A 17284-nucleotide genomic window follows, 5' to 3' on the forward strand; every position below is an offset into this window, starting at 1 on the left:
CATATAAAATCTATATTTATTTACTTTTACCATCCAACCAGCTATGTTTTCTTTTGTAATTTTTTTACAAAAATATCCTGTAAATATGTTCTTAGTAATGACTAACTTGATTTTTAGGAATTCAAGTCATAAATCTAAACATTAAAAAAATTCTGGTTTGCTAGTGTAAAATAACTGTGTATTTTATTCCATTGAGTCATATGCAAATGTAATTAAAATATGTAGTATCTTCCTCTTGATAGGAATATGACTCAGAAATGAGAAGGACCTGGGGGTCCTGGTGGACAGCAAGCTATCCATGAGCCAGGAATGTGCCCTTGTGCCCAAGAAGGCCCATGGTATCATTGGGTGCATTAGGAAGAGCATTGGCAGCAACTTAAGGGAAATGATCTTGCACCTCTACTCAGCCCTGGTGATTCTGTGTCTGGAGTGCTGCATCCAGTTCTGTACTTCCCAGTAAAAGGGAGCAGGTCCAGCAGAGGGTGACAAAGATGATTAAGGGACTGGAGCATCCCTCTTTCGAGGACAGGCAGAGAGAGCTGGGTCTGTTAAGCTTTGAGAAGAGATGACAGAGAAGACTCCATCAATGTCTGTAAGTATCTGGAGGGATGGTATCAAGAGGATGGATCCAGAGTCTTCTTGGTGATGCCAAGCAATAGGACAAGAGGCAATGGGCAGAAACTGATGCACAGGAAATTCCACCTGAACATGAGAAAGAACTTTATTGTGCATGTGAGTGAGCACTGAAACAGATTGCATAGAGAGTTTGTAGAGTCTCCCTTACTGGAGATGTTTAAGAACCATCTGGATGCAATCCCGTGCAATGTGCTGTAGGATGACCTTGTTTGACCAGGATGTTGGACCAGATGACCCATTGTGGTTCTTTCCAAGCTTACTCATTCTGTGATTCTGTGATTTGCCATTTATGAATAACTGTTCAAAAGATTAACTCATCTCAAGTGTTGAATTTTCTGGGGTTCTTCACTGGAAGTTGAACTCCAACACAGAATGGCATCCATGTGTGTTTACACATTTCCCATTCCTTAGTGGAGCCACTTGCCATGAAAAAGTTGCTGAAATATGTCAGAGCTTATATACATAAGACAGCTGCTTTCAAGGGTTCTAAAGGTATATAGTAGTTTAAAGGAACACTTTATTAGACATAGGACTATTTCTTTGAAAAAGCAACCCACAACATACAAAAGTATGTGGACAGCTGCAATTGATGGAAGTTACCAGCCAAACACTTATCTGTTCTCATACAACATTAACATTTACATAAATGTGGAGACTTTAAAGATTTCTATCAACATGTTCTAGAACATTTTTCTGGAAGTGAGCATATTGATAGATACCAGACTTCATATATTGTATGTGAGTATAATCAGAACAGTGGTATAGAGACATTTTTTCTAAGTAAAGTATACAAAAGTAAAGAGAAAAAAACTACAACAGATTGCACAACACAATTTTGAAAGAATTTCATTGAAGTATGTTTGATGTTTAATTCTTATCATCATGCTGATCTGTAAAGAGCAATAGTTAGATTCAAATTTAGCACTCTTGTGCCTCTACTAGGTGCAGGTACATTTCCTGCATGTTTTAATAAAACTGTAGGAAGACTTCTGGCATAATTCGTAAGAGCTACTGAAAAGCTCCAAAGCATTTGGAAAAACACTCCTAATTTCTTCCATTTACAATAATTTCTATAATTGTTCCTTTTTTGTTATGAGAAGAAACATAACACTAAGGAACACATCCAAGTAATGAATATACACCCAAATTATAACACCAGAAAGAGCAATATTCACTGGGTCCATGCAGGAAATCTCACTGAGACAAATGTTTGTTTGCTAGAGTGGTTGGGTTCTGCTTCGCTTTTTTTCTTCCTCTTCAACTTTCCCCTAACCATGGATCTTTTTCTTCATTGCCTTCTTATTGAATTCCCTCCTAGTTTTGTCACATAAGAATAGCTTGACCATGTTCAGGATGCCAGATCACCCGGAGAGCTACACCTGGAAAGGGAATAAAACTCAGCACTTTTCTTGAAGTCAGATAGAAAAATACACCATCATCTAAGTGCCTCAGACCCTTTTGGTTTTAAACTAGTGTGACCCCATAGTGGGTGCTATCATTAAAATTCTCTCTCAGTGTTTTACAGGTGGGGAAAGAATGTGAATAAGGTTCTTCTGGGAAGTTTCTTCTCAGCTGGAGGGAATAGCAGTATAGCAGTATAGAACATTATAGAACATTACTGCATCACCCACGCTGTGCACCCCCGAGTCAGGACCAATCCAAGTACACCTGGGGGCTTGAGGGAGACTTTCAACTGAAAAGCTTCAGAGCTTTATCTAGCACAATTTCCCAAGTTCAGTAAAGCTCTTTATTAGGGTCCTCCTCCCTGTTTGCTCCTCCTAACACAGCAAAGCACATCTGCCAAGACAAGCTGCTGCTGGGTGGAGCACTGACACCAGCAAGGGTTGGCACAGCTGCCAAGGCTGTGCAAGGCTCTGGGCCATGCCAGCAGCAGCAGGCACCAAGGTCACCCACTGTTCAACTGGGTCGAGCCCGGGGTCCAGCTGAACATCCCCAACCAGAGGCTGCAGCCCACAGCAGGCTCTCCTTTCTGTCTACGGGCCAGCTCAGTCAACATTTTCTTCCCCCTTCTCTCTTGTTAATTTAATAGAGAGGGTAACATTTTGGCTGAAAATCAATAGTTTTTACCATTGATTTCAATGTGGCAAGAATTTCATCCAAACCATTCATGACTCACAGAAGACAATAACACAAAGAACACTGTGGAACAGAGAAAGGCATGAAGTTTGCCAGCAGCTTTGTTTATTATGTTTTGGGGCTTTATGATGTAGTCTTCCACCCACTTCTTTTTTAAATATTAGTTTGGCTTTTGAAGGTTTTGTAACCTAAAATATAATAATTAAAATTTGTATGCAATTTCCAAGGCTGGTTTTCATTACCTAGGGAGTATTAATTCTAGTTTAATTTGTTTTTCCTCTTCCTTGTGCAACAAAACACAGTTTTGTTTTTAAAAGGAGGATCAAACTGATATTGGAATATGCGTTTAAGTGTTGGCAGGCACTTCTTGAGGAGGGCTGTAGCCCATGAACTTGAACATCAAACAACAAACGTGCAGAGCTCACATGAACTTGAAGTTACCTTCTATTTGCGATACCCATAAACATTTGTGGTGCTTTTTTTTAAATACCAGTAAGTCTATGCTGTTTCTTTGGGTCTTTTAATAGTGTCTATTTATATTGTGAAATCATGACAACTGTGTTGTCTTCCTGTAAAGCCAAAGGCCAAGGATCTGCTACACAAAATACTAATACATCTGAAGAACTTCATTTATATGAATAATCAGATTGATTTTAACAGGGAGGTGTTTTTAGGGTTAGGCTCCCAATATTTTGACCTACTTCTTAAACTGTTCTGTGTATAGGAGACATTGACTTTCATATAGTAATAAAATGCTATGAACACACAAAAAATGCCCCTTCAAAAGAGAGGAATATGTTTGGGTTATCAAGTTTTATCAGTCTCAATTTTACTTGTTAGCTTTCTTTTTCTGGATACAAGGAATATTGGAAAAGCACTTAGAAGAGAGAAAATAGAATTAGTGTTTATGATTCCTGAAAGTGTGATGCATATAATATTTATCTCCCTTCCTTTGTGACCCTGTGTGTAACCACATGTTTGGAGATAGTGTATTTTTTTGCCTTCATTTTCTGGTAAAGAATGATGGAATTAATTATTATTATAACAATAATGTATTGCATTTTATAATCACTGCTATGATGAAACAGACAAACGTGTATAAGAGAACACTTTCTAATAAGAAGAACTATAAAAATTCATTCTTTCTACAATAAATAATATGCTATTTTTAAGAGTATACCTAGTGCCTCTGTAGTGCACATGCTGTGAAAGTAAGTAAAAGAGACACACAAAATTCCATATATACAAGGTATACATAAACTTGTAGGTATTCAGGATAAGCAGCCTACCTTATAAAGAGAATTTCCTAGTTGTTTGTTGGAATACTACAATGATCCCTGGAAAGGTTCTTGTGAATAAACAAATCAAGTTTTCCTGTTGTTTGCACAGATTCCAACTGTGTTAGAATGCAATTCTTGAAAAAAATTGTCTCAGAAAATCATGTCAGGAACAAATAGCCTTTCTACTTTTTATTGAAATATATTCAAGGGTTCTTCATGTTGCATTCTGAACCTTCTTTTCAAAATACATATTCTATTTCTTGCCTTCTGCTGTTAAATTAGGGAGAGGCTTTACATATGTTTATTCCTCCTATAAAGGTGGGAAATTTTTGGAAAAGCACAAATATAGATGAAAATATATGAACATCAGAATTTTTTAAATTTTTTAAACATATATCAGTTATTTTCTTCATATTGTCTTAAGTAATAATGCCACAAAACTAGCAAAGGACCTGCAGTCTAGGTGTCATAACCTTCCTGATAGTAAAAAGAACACTTCTTCCATTAACCTGGAGTCATATGCATGGTCTGTCCAGTGACATGCAATGTCATTTAAGATATTCCATCATTCCCTGCTTGAGCACTCTTCTCTCGTCTGATGAGGTACCCAGGGAAGAAACAATGATAGCCAAGGCATTAAAATGTAATCAAGATATGCAAATTCATACCTAAATGTGATTTGCTTGGAAGGAGAAATTAATCTAGGCATGGTCAAATAAACTGTGTGTAATATGGATAATTAATCACCAAATTAGCAGTTGTAGTCCCATGAGAAGATTATGCAAATGAAAAAGGCCCCTATCTACAGTCACAATTAGACTACTTAATACCAAACTAAACAAAAAAAACTCCTGGGAGCACCATAAAACAAGTAAGTCAAACTTAGTGGGTCATCCGCCAAATTTCACAGACTGATTTTCTAAGTGCTTTATTTTTCCTGGTTTACAGAAACTGGTTTATTTTCCCACTGACATACCAGGCTCATTGAATAGCCTGCAACATTGAAGCACCACTAATATTGTTTTACACAAGACTAAATGTCGTACAGTCCAAATCAGCAGTTAAAAGAGGTAAGGACTAGAGGGTAAATCCTCAACCCTGGGGCCCAGTCCGCATAACAGGGTGTCTTCTGTGCATGTAGAAGATATCTGTGGCAACTTCAGTTGCGGCTTTGCACTTGTGTTTTAATAACAGATCAGTCGAGTCTCTTTTTACTTTATTTCTCTCAACACAGTATTTTTACAAACATATTTGTAATATGTTGTGAAAATAATTGTTCTACCTTTTCTGAAAACCTAATCAAGCCATTTTCTTTCCACTGGTTAATCCAAACCAGTGATGCCAAGGATACCCATGTGGACTAGACTGAGGTATGGTACTACCTGGCCTATGGCACCATATGGTCTCCCCTGAGTCTGTGCATTGCACTGAAACCATGGCCCAATCTAGAATACACAAAATATTGTACGGTTGAGTCACAAGTGAAAAGAGGTATTCAGCATTTGAAGCACAGCTTCCTTAAGACACCTCAGTGTCTTAGATGTATTCATCTTAACACTAACTCAACCCAAAGTGAAATATGTTGGCTTTCCTGAACACAAGTTTTAGACATTTTTAATGAAACGATACTCTTGTCTGCATTTATGGTGAAAGCAATTGTTCAAATATCAAAATTGGCAAGGGTCCTGAATTTCCATCTCCTGTTGAACTCCACATCACTAGTTCCACGGGAACTGTTTTGGGAATGAATTTTGTACAATGCAGGCAAGAAATTCCTCAATGTATCCTGAGCCAAGAAAAGCAGGGCTTCTGACTTCAGTCACTGGGTACCTGTAAATATAAGTACTTATGGGTGGAAGATCCCTTTGAAAACACAGCACTGGGACAATATATCTTAAGGTAGTCTTGTCCTGAACTGCCACTGAGAATGAGTAAAAGTTGACTTTGTAAGAGTGGAATTTGATGCTATTCTGTGTCCTGATGCTCTGGGCCATGACTGGCTTCTAGTTGCCCTATGCCTGTTCAGAATAAATTGCACCACTCTTATTTAATTGCTTGTAGGAAAATATTTGACCTGATATCATATCTAGAAACTAATTTAATGGGAAATTGGATAGTGACAAAATGATGATGATTTATTTTTAATGGCAGATGCCTCATTAGTTATGATTTACTTAGATGACCTTCCCAGTGCTATGGTATTTACCTCTTTTCTGCACCCCACCTCGTCCAAAATCTTGTACACTCCAAAAAGAGAAGTAAATACTGCTGACCAGGTGCCTGATCCTGCAGGCCTTTACTCCTGTTGGTTAGATTGATTAATTTCCATGGTCCTGCTCATGTCTGGAATAAGCACAAGAGAGACCCCTGAATCGTTATTACAAATCTTTATATATCCCTCATAGGATGCTTATTATCAAGTATCCTGAGGCAACAAAAGAAATTTTGCTCTTTTTGATTCATTTTTTTTCACTTGACTTACTTGGATTTTCAGATCAGTGGTGAAAGTGACATTCTCTTTTGCCTGAAATGCATTGAATAATCTCCCTGGCTCTCACAGGAATTAAGAATGCCATGCTTGAGTCGTTATTTAAAATGCATAACTTTTACTATTACTGGATTTCTTCTTCCAAAGAAATCAGAGTAATGATTAGGTGTTTAAACTGAGCATCTAAGCAAACAGCTCAGAGAGTAATATCTGGTCTCCATTAGACAAGAATAAAAACAAGAACAACAATAAAAATCCAGCATCTTTTTTTCAGGAGCAGGGCTAGCAGGCTCACAGGTAAGCAAAGGGGGAAAGGGTTGGCTTCTCTTCACTGATGTCCCAAGTCTCTCCAGGGTAATAAATCCCAGACACTTCAAATCAGAGAAGTAGCAGCTTCCTCTGTCAAACTACATGGGGTTCTTCACAATCCACTTTTCAAAATAAGTCTAGCTTTATTGGTATCTTTCACTATTTTTCTCCGTTTACTGGTCTACCCTTTTAAGGGAATTAAAGGGAATTAAAGATTTTCCTGGGTTCCTTATGTTGATTTCAGAGAGGTCACCGAGAGTGGGAATTCTTACTAAAATCAGCCTGTGCACTTGTTTTCAAAGCTGTGCTTTATGTTCATCAACCCAGTGAATTTCACAGCCTTCCATGAGGAAGCCAGCATTAAAGTAAGTCCTATAAAATTTTGATTGCAAAAGTAATCTAGGTAAAAAAAATGTAACATATATGAGGGAATCTTCTGTCTTAGCAGAGAGCTCTTTGTGAATAAGCTCCAAATCTTATTTTGGCTTTTTTGTGCTGATGTCATTTTTATCAAGCAATTCATTCCTATGTCTTCATTGACAGTTTCTTGTAGATATAGTTGGACGTTTTCAAACCTCACTAAGAATACAAACCAGTCATCACAACATGAAAGAGGGACTTGGATCCCACCGTGTTAACCGAAATCACCTTATTAATTTTATGTTCCTGGTCCCAGGGGCAAAATTCAGATCACTGCCCCAAATCACTGTAGGCTGCAGCAAACATCTAGCCACACCTTTAGTTGTGGAAGCTTCAGGCTTTTCTGGCTTCACGCAGCCTCAGTGAGCACAACTGGCCACTCAGCACAGCAGACAATGCAATATTAAACACGTTTTTTTCCTGATGTCCTGTTGGCTCTGAACACTGATGTACCTTAACCTCCTAATCTAGAGTTGGGTTTAGAGGCAATCTGAGAATTTCTGCATGAGAAATATAGGCACAGCCTGGAGCTAAGTGGTGAGAAGAACAATGTGTCCTAAATCTTGTGACCTCTAGTGCACTTAACTTCTTGTTAAATACTTCAACAAAGTGATTCTACCTATTTAAGCTCATCTTCCAGATCTACTACTGAAAGTAGAATCATAAATACTTTCTTTTAAAAAATGAAATAGAGATGATGTCTTCTCAAGTCAATTCTTGCAGGTTAAATTTATGCAGCAGGACCAGGAAGCCAGGACCCCTTTTGTCCACTTCTGCCCTTATACACAAGGTTGCAGAGCTGTGCTCTCTCCTCACAGTTTCAGCAGATATGATCTCAATTCCCCATATCCCAGTGCCTTGAGCAGTAGAAATTATTAAGATAACAGAGAACCAAACTCAGATTTTCTTCTGCCTTGGTAAATGTTTGAGCCATTATAAGAAGGATCAATGCACTCTAGGTCTAATAGAAAAATGATAAGGTTGTTTTCTATGGGGCCTAATGGCCTCAGAAGGAGGTCTCAGAGCAATCTCAGTCAAATTCCTGAAAAGGACTTTTTGAATTTTGACTTAGGTAGGGTATAAAATGCTGGCTGCTCTCCAACTTTTTGACCAGGTGTCAAAACTTGCATGTCTTTCACTGAAATGTTTTCCTTTGAAAGTTTAGTTTTCAATGTTTGGCTTTGCAGACAACCTGTCAGATCTTGCCAAAGGACCCTTTCCAAGAATCTAAAAAAAAAAAAACCTGGATAAAAAATTATTATTTGAAGGTATTTATGTCCTCAAAGCCCCACAGAAAGGGAATTTTTAATTCAAGGTGTCTGAGAACACAGACTTACATCTTTTATGGGTATTTGTGTCTATATTTATTTGCCAAAACCTGATTTTCAGATCCGTTTTTTCCTGTGGAACCACTGATGATAATATCTCTTACTTTCTCTGAGGTACTGGTTCAACAGGTTTCACTGTTTATCAGCAGTCCTTTTTTCTCTGTTATTACGTGGGGTTGCTCAGGACTCACCTTTGCCACCGTGGAAACACCCATGAACAGCAAACATGAGTGCCTCTCCCAAGCAGGAGCAGCACTTAGAGCGGAGCTGCATTAATTTTCTGCAGGGGCAGCAGTCTTGCCCACCACCGTCCCCCCCAACAGTCTACCCCAAGGTCTCTTGCCCCAACACTCATAGAAGAATGACTTCGCAGAAATAGTTCCTGCCTTTCTTGAATAAACCTAGCCAAGTTATTCAGAGTGCTGCAAAAGAAATCTACTGGCTTCTCCATATAGATCACTCTGTCCTTTTTTTCCTAGCTACTGTTTATTAAATCCTGTTGCACAAACTGTAGCTTCAAACAGAACTCCAATCCTTGCAGGTTTTCGGTTGCAATGGAAACAAAGAAATGTTTGATATCATTATGCTATTTTGAGATCAAATGTGTTGAAAGTATAATGCATATAGGAAAATGATCATTCCAATGTGCATTTTTTCCAAGGACTTTATGTTAAAACCTGAAACTAAACACGAACTATCCTCTGGTAATTTAATAAGAAATACATGTAAATTTTCAAAATATTGAAAAAAATCTTACCATTCTTTATCACTACAGAAAATGATAATAAATATAATATATTTATGAAACACAGGAAAATGAAATGTCTGACAGCACTAGTTCTAGGCTGCAAAAAAATTCATCAGTATAATATAAAACCAGCCATGCCAGACTTGAAAGCCAAATTGGTTTGCAGAACATGCTGAACATTAACTATTAACAATTTATTTTCTAACCAGAGACACTTTTCTTGCACATGGCAAAACCATTAGTGAGCTGCCAAACTATATTTTCCAGTTAATTTCAATGTTGAAGAATCTAGACATGACAAATTTTGGGTTATCAATGGAATACGATGAAAACAACAACTCAAGGCTCTCATGTAATTTTTTCTTTCTGTGAACTCCATAATCTTGTCTAATTTGAATAATTATAAGCTTTACAGGGCTGACAAGGTTCACACAGGTAAATCAGTGTGTTATCTGCTGCATTTGTTATCAGTTGAAGCCTTAAAGGCACTGAACTGAAAAGCAACTTTTTGTCTATTCTCTCTTTCTGAAAATCATTGAGTTGTGCAGTTTTGTGCAAATATAATATTAAGGAAAATAGTTGTGACAGAAAAGAACAAGACATATCTACCAACACAAGTTAAAATTTCGTACCCAGAGGATTCAGTAAGAGGTCTATTTGGCAATTTCTTCCAACTTGATCTTTATATTAAAAGCTAGGGCAATTCTTGAACATGTCTTTATTAATTTGTCTCCCTCTCACAACATGGCTGTATGGATATAATTGCTTGTCTTGCAAAGTCATCAAGCAGTTTTTTCTATCCTTTCAGCTGTATGTATTAGAAAACTCAATTTATTTTATCAAAAGATAACATCTTTCCATCCTCTAAAGATCCTTGAAGAAAATACAGAACTCAGCAGCCAAAGGGCAGACTTCAGGATGATTTTTTGATGGTGGGAATGACAAAAGCAGCTCCAGATTCCCCAGAGTTCAATTGATTTGATGACTATTTTGATCTTTTGCATTACTGTAGTAGCTAAAACACATGATCATGTTTTAGGTCTTTTTATGCTGAATACTTGAAAAAATATAAGGGTGGGAACATGCGGTATTTGCACCATTCACAAGAAAAGTCCCATCGAGCAGAAGAATGTATCTGCAAAGCCCTGGGCAGAAGTGTTGATGTTTGAATGCATGTTTTCTCAAAACAAGTTAATATCCTATCCAACCAGCTCAAAACTTCATTGAAACGGTGGGAGGATTCCCACTGACTTCAGAAGGCTGCAGCTTTTATATGTCCATATGCATGTTTCATTCAAACAAAGCAAATCCATAGAGATCAGCACTTACCTCAGAGGCCCCTGAATGCGTGTTGCTTAGCAGATTGGGCCCTGCAGCAATTTTGTTATACTCTGAATCCCCAAAAGGAAACCTCAGTTCCAGCTCCAGCTACACACTACATTGAGTAGTGGTTCACGACATGGGACTGGCTCCTCGGCTCTCTCTAAAGGAGTTAAAATGGTTGTGGGAGGGCTTCCCACACCCAAGGATGTTAGCCAGAAAGGTCAAATTACAAATATTAACAGATCTGCCAAGGTCCTGTAACGTTTGTCCAATTGTCTTTTGCCAATTCTTATGTATTTTATTAGATCCTGCAAAAAAATCAATTGGGTCTAGGAGACTCAGCTGGGAAAGGGAAAAATCTTATCTCCAAATGCTTCTTCTGGAACTTTTCAAGTGAAGTTATTCTTTGGAAAAAAGATTTGACACTGAGAAGGCTGTGGGAAGAAATCCACTATTTCTGCAATTTTTATAGCTTCTGGAGGAAGCCAGAAGTACCTACAGAGGGGATCTGTCCCCTCAGTTTGAGAGGGTACATAGCAGAAAGCAAGCAAAACAGATATATTTCAGGCTGGACAGTTCATCCTCCTCAACCCCTAGCATATGTCAACCAACATCCTTCAAGTTTTGGAAAAAATTTGATCATGAGGTAGTTGTTTTCATTTTAGACCTTATTCAAAACCTTACAGACATTTTTCACATCACAAAGAATAATTGTTATGAAAGTCTTATATTCACTTCAACAGATGTAGGACAGGACTTTATTTCTAGATCCAAACATTTGTTTCTTTGTGTCTATATCATGTGGGTTCTTCTCATCTGGCAATGATTTGGGCATGGAATGTGATACTTCAGATCAACCAGTCAGGAGGTGGACTTTCTGTATGTTTAATTTAAAATGAGTCTATCAAGAACACCAAACGTATTTTCAGCATGCTAGGACTGTTCTTGCATAGAAAACTCAAATGTACTCAGCAGGAATGACAGAATAAAAGAGAAGGAATGAAAGTCAGTTGTCTCTCTGCCCAACATCTCCCATGAGAGAGACAGTGCTTTTCCCTTGAATCGGTTTGCTCTCATGCCAACATTTTTTCAGTAGCTTCCTGCACTGCAATAGCCACTATTTTTCTCATTCAAATTCCAAGAGAAATCTTATTTTTACTTTTCTGAGAGGCTTGGCAAGGTGTTTCCTCCATTGCCTGTTTCACCCTACAAACTATTCCTCCAACCTCGGCACACTGAGATGCAGATTACCCTGTTTTGGGCAGCTATTTGTGAACTGGGACACAAGAGAAAGAAAATGGGAGGTCATCTTTTGCCTAATTGTAGGACACTGCATGCTGTCTACAGCAGTACATACTGAACCAATCAATATAAGGCATACAGTTGAGACAGATTTATTGAAGGGCATTTTTATTTTTTTTTTTTGAGTGTGAAAGAATGATGTGTCTGAAAACGAAAAGGACAGTGTTTTGTTTATTATTTCTCCTTATCATTTATATTATGATACTCGAATACCAAAAATAGTAAATATCACTCTTATCCCCTTCTTTAGCACATTCTGGAGGTATAGAATACTGGGTTTGGCAGTCATTTTATTAAGTATGGACACTCCTATTCATGGTCAACATAGTAACTTCCCACTCTTCTTGTCAATGTATGAACATTCAAGACCCAAATGTCCCTTCCCAGTGTATGCTTCTATGGTAATATGATAAAGCAATACAGCATTTGCTAATTAGAATCATAGGAAGGACTACTGGAGGTCACCTGGTCCAACCCTGCAGAAGGGCTTTGCCATTAAACTGTATTCCTCAGGGTCTTGTCCTTGCAACTTAACTTATCACTGTAAGATTTTCCATTTTGCTTTCTTTCCCCATCAGATTGAAGAGACATAGACAAAGTCTCTGGAAATTTATTTGCGGATATGTTCAGAACATGAATAGGATGGTCTCACACTTGCTAGAGGATATAAAGGTGTTTTCATATTCCCTTTCTCTAGCAGTTTGTTCAACAGCTTTCAGACACTCACTATCCCTTTCACTGTTGTCAACATGTGGGTACAAGAGTGGGTATAGACATGGGACAAAGGAAATCAATTTACAATTATTGTACTTTTTTCTTCACAATCCTCTTCTGTTCTTGCAGTCTTCCTGATTTGCCATATGGGCAAGTTTAAATGGAAATATAGTATTTTTAAACCTTCCTTCAGATAGGCTTACCTGCCATTTATTCCTTCTTTCTATGGATAGAATTTTCATTTGAGGTTTTTCACCAATTCTAACTTTCTTGCTAAAGTCCTCTGTGTTTATATCAACTGTTCCCATTCAATACTGACAAGGATCTGATTCACTGTTTCTTATGATTTAAGTCATCTATGTTTCCTCTCTATCTTTCTGTTATACTGGAATCAGTAGGAATATATGAGGGGTGTGTCTTACAGCAATCACCATAGCCATACACCTCCAGAGTGACCTTTGCAACCTGATTTTTCTTTTCTTTCTTTTTAAGCTTCTATAGATTCAGAGATCTCCAAAAATCCAACTTAGGTTATGCAAGTGTTAAGACAGACTGGACAAAAAACTCATGTAGTTTAGCACTTTCCAATTTCAAAACACTTGACACATTCTAAAATCTCTGCTTTTGGCACATCAAACATCAGGAATGCTGGGAAAGAGTTGTACCACTTGAGTGGTAGCAGATGGTGATGTTAAGTTTGCAGATCATACTGAGCTAGCAGTATGCCTGGTGCCAGAAACACAGCAAAAGCAATACAGATCCAGCAGAGACAGTTCTGTTATCAGCTCGGCAGGTGAGTCATTGTATGACTGAGACAGACCCAAGCGATGATTTCATTTATTCGCATCTCAGTTCTTCTAAAACAAACAAGCAAAAACCTTAGGAATGAGAATTTTTTGTAGCAACCCACTGAAGCCAGTCAAGTTATTTGCGTGCTAAATTTTTAACTATCAGCATCTATATTCTCTTGATCAAAACTATGTGCTTTCATTTTTGGAAGTGGCAGCTAACTGTGATATGTTGGATGCTTTTAGAGCATGAATTTGTAAGACCATGATCCAAAGAACTGAGTACAATTTCCATCTTTTCCTCATATGTGTGAGGGCATTTGCCTTTAGCCTTTGATTTCTTCAACTTCCCATCTATAAATGTAGACACAGACCTAGACTTATTAGCCTTCTTTAAGAAGGAAAAAACTGGAAACTAAGGATATATCAGTATATTTTTTCCTATATCACTCAGAACTATTTTAATTTTAAAGGTCACTGTCCACCAGCACTCATATGACCTTTCTGCTCACTTAACTGTAAGCTGTAAGCTGTAAGCTGTAAGCTAGTAATGTCACTGGAGAGAAAGTGCTGGAAAAAAGTGCAGGCATCTGAACCCAGCCTGCATATGCAGAGCACAAGGCTTTGGTCTTGCAGCCCTGCATTTCAACTCTCATATTTGTATATACCCATATGGAAATCAGCCTCTGCATCAATGTGAGTCAGACACACATAGGCTTAACAGACACTGTTTCAATTCTATTATAGGTATTCCAGCTTCCATGCTATATATGATATGAAGCAGCCTCCCTTCATTGCAGGTATAGGAAGGAAAATATAGACTATGTACAGATAAACTCCCTGACTTGAATGATGCATTATGTTTTCCTGAAATGTAACCATTATTGATGGCATACATACGGAAAGGTATCTCAGAATTACATCTTTCCAGATAGTATCTTGATTTTTGCACTATGAAAAATAGGAATATTGCAGAAATCTCAATGAAATACAGCGTACAACTGCTGAAGAACAATGGGACCAGAAGTTATTAAATCAGGAAAAAAAAATACCAGAAGAAAAAACAAAAAATCTTAACAATTGATGTTTCAATTTGCCCTTGATCAAAACTATTGCTTGACTAGCACCCCAGAAAATATTATCGTGACTTCCATTTGAAGTGATCCATAGTGATTTTAGGTCAATTTGGCATAGGCAAATGGAGCTTGTCATTAATGCTCCTCATAAAGCTAGGGTTAAGAATGGGTACTGGAGGTAATCTAATAGGGAGTTTGTAATCATTGAGATGCTTATGATGATCCTCCAAGTCTGAGGAGGAGTGGAGCTAGAAGTATGGATGCGATTGGTGCTTCTACGTGTGCTTTTGGGAGTCATAAGTGTAAGCTGTAAAGTGGGGCTTTTACTATGAAGGCGAGTAATGAGGCTAGACTTGATATGAGGCCTGTTCAGGAGTTAGTGAGAGATGGATGTAAAAGTTTTATGATGACGATGTGTATGGTTCCTGTTTGGGTGTGAAGACAGAGGATGGTGACTAATAGGGGGAGGGAGCTGATTAGTGTATAGAATAGTAGATAGATTCCAGCACTTAAGAGTTCTGGTTGGCTTCCTCATCGTGTAATTAGAATTAGGGTAGGGATTAGGGTGGCTTCAAATGCGATGTAAAACAGTATTAGTTCTAGGGCTGAAAAGTGCTGTAGACCTTTGAATACTAGATGCATTCACTGCAGAAAGGTATTACTGTGCAGAACACAGGTGAGAGGTTAAAGGTTATGATAATTTGTCATATAGTTAATACCATTGTGAATTGAAACCAAAAGATACTTTTGTCCAAATTTCCTTTTATGGTGAAAGCTCTGAATTCTATCAAGTACTGAATGTAATTTCTATGCCTCTTCTTATTGAATGCAAACCATCATATCTATTTCCGGAACTATTTTAATATTGTCACAAGTGCTAAAGCAATATTGTTGTGGAAAGCAACCAATTAACTAATAGAAGCACAGAGTACTCAGAGTCGAGATTCAATTCTCAAATCCTTAGAAACATAAGCACTGAAACAGTCAGAGCTCTGCTCCTATAGTGATGATGTAAGCTGTGAAAAAATTGGCATGGTCTTTTTTAGCAAACGTATCAGTGATTACAAACATGAGCAATTTTACTCTTACTCCTGCTATTCTCCTATACTCCTGGTATACTCTATCACTTTAAGTCACAGACTGTTTAAATGAAAACAGTATATCACATAAAAAACAATAGAAAAACCAAATGTCTTCATCTCAATAATGTAAACTGAATCGACAGTGCAAACAAAATTGGAATTGACAGAACAGTTGGAACACTGATGTTGATACTGCAAAGCATTTCTTTAGCAGAACTGCAGACTTCAGTTAAAGCCAGTAAAATAAAAGGAAGATGGTTACCCAAAGCTCTATAAAAAATCAAGCAATATGAACTTCATAATTTTGGCAGGTGAGTGGAAAGAAGATAAACTCAGGCATAAGCATGCTGAATATATTTGAAGGAATGTTCACATGTAAAAGCAGAAACAGGAAAGATTTTGTGTCCATTTTCCTCAAAAAATAATGTACTGGATGTTTTAAATAGCCTTGTATGTTCTGAAATCCTATAGAAAGAGATCTTAAGGTATTTTTTCTTTTCTGGATATCATACTTAAAATAGTCTCTTCTCCTCCAACCCTGTGTCTTATAAGATACTTATATTCATTGTATTTACTTTTTTTTTTTCTAATGACTTTGAATTTCATCTATGTGAACTCTTAAAGATAATGCCTGGTTGTTGAAATGCTGTTTTGGTAATTTTCTGAAGTTAATTTCATCAGGATATTCAATCTGAAAAATCTGAATGTCCTAAACATTATTTCTTTCTTAATTCTGGCCTGTATGAAGATAAATGTTCTCTTTAAGATTTGGAATAAAATGCAGTATTCCACAAAACATTTGAATTTAAACCTGCACATGGTTCTCAGTTTGACTCTCTGACAATGATAGATTTCTCTTCTACAAGGGTCCCAATGGTTATTAGTTTACTTGTTTGTGTTAAAGTTATCACTGTTGGTCATATGTTTGACAGCAGATTCTGATTTAATTACAATGCCCTCTGTTTTTCTTATTGTCTTGCTTACATTGATGATCACAATTAAGCCTTATTATAATGGTTTACAGAAATGCTTCATTAGGAAGACTGAAAAAAGTAACATTAAATACCTCACCCTTCCCTGGCTCATAAATTGCTTGTACTCTTTCCTCTTTCAGTGGTGGGCCCACATTTTCTCTTGTCATTTCATGAAACCTACAATCAAGGGAAACACATTTTGCACATATACTTAAAAGCAGTATATGCTTTAGACATATATACATACAATGCTCACCTCAGTATTTTCAAATGCTTCCTGAAAATCCTGGGCTTAAAATTTGAAAAGCAAAAGCATAAGTCAGATTCTATTAGCAATGAAAATCTAAAAAAAGCTAATCATAAAAGAATGACTGTCTTGTCAGAGAATCTTCTTGTTACATGTTATTGCAAAGTATAAAATTCACAACTTGGAATTTAATTCAATATTCAGTCTCAAGTACAAATGGTACCCTGCTAAAATATTAATCCCCAGTGAATAGTGTACTACAAACAGAAGAGAAATCTGGGAAAAAGGAACCCCGTAACAACTGACGTAATAGCTACATGTAGGTCAGGAACTGGAAATGCAGAGATTTTGTATTACATTTAGTCTGTTCTAATAATCCCTTCTCAGATATGAAATTCATCTAAATTCTTTTTCCAAAGTAATAAATTTTGCTTAAAAAAGAAGAATATATATGTAGGAGAAGGATTCTAAT

This window comes from Lepidothrix coronata, unplaced genomic scaffold (assembly GCF_001604755.1).
Source record: "Lepidothrix coronata isolate B3197 unplaced genomic scaffold, Lepidothrix_coronata-1.0 Scaffold9, whole genome shotgun sequence".
Classification (NCBI taxonomy): Eukaryota; Metazoa; Chordata; class Aves; order Passeriformes; family Pipridae; genus Lepidothrix; species Lepidothrix coronata.